Below are 923 nucleotides of genomic sequence, written 5' to 3' on the forward strand. Positions count from 1 at the left end.
TTTATTTTGTGCCAATATCTACCCAGGAAACAAAATCTGGTCATAAATATGAAGAAATTGCTCTGTAATTGCATCTAAGGACCAGTTTAGAGTAAAATAAAACATACTTCAAAGTTCTATCTTTATTTTTCTGGAAGATGAATGTTTCTCAAAAACTACATGTCTTATCCCCAAAAGTCCCACAAAACGTTCATTTTTACCAATTATTAATGCATATCACCTCATTTTTTGAGGAAAAAAACCCCACCTTTTCTAAGGATTTCTATCAAGAACAATGAAACAAATATTAAAAAGCTTGCCAAAGAAACAAATCTAAATGTTCGTGCCATCTCTGCCCTTAAACTTAACGCGAAGAAAAAAACAACTCGAATATCGACTTCATTGTTTCTGTTAAGTGATTAGAATACATTCCCGATTGGATTCAAAGTCTCATTTTGTATCACAATGTTGCCAGAAATACATGGAATGCCACTGCTCACGTGCAAAATGATGGCCGTTGAGCGGCACTACTCCTTGTCCAAATTCACACCAGTGAACATCCTGTAGAAAAAAAGCAGTTATTTCGTCTTAGGGAGCTTAGGATCCAAAATATTTGAAAATATTTGTGCCGGATGGCATTTAAAGTCAAACACGTCCTTCTTGTTTTCCGTTAAAGGCACTTTTCTTCTCGTGTAAACGATCATGTTAACTACCCCATATGGCAGTGTCCAGGCTGTTCATGGCATGGGATACGACGTTTGTCATCATTTTCACGAATGTTCATTCATAACCAGCTAGGTAACAACAAACATTGTCATCATTTTCATGAGTTTTCATTTATAACCAGCTGGGTAACTAAAATCTATGTTCATATGTGACAAATCGAGGTAGTGAATGGGTTTAAGCTTCATGTGAAACGTGGTTTGTCAAAGTGAAACTCAATA

Source organism: Littorina saxatilis, linkage group LG9 (assembly GCF_037325665.1).
Source record: "Littorina saxatilis isolate snail1 linkage group LG9, US_GU_Lsax_2.0, whole genome shotgun sequence".
NCBI lineage: Eukaryota > Metazoa > Mollusca > Gastropoda > Littorinimorpha > Littorinidae > Littorina > Littorina saxatilis.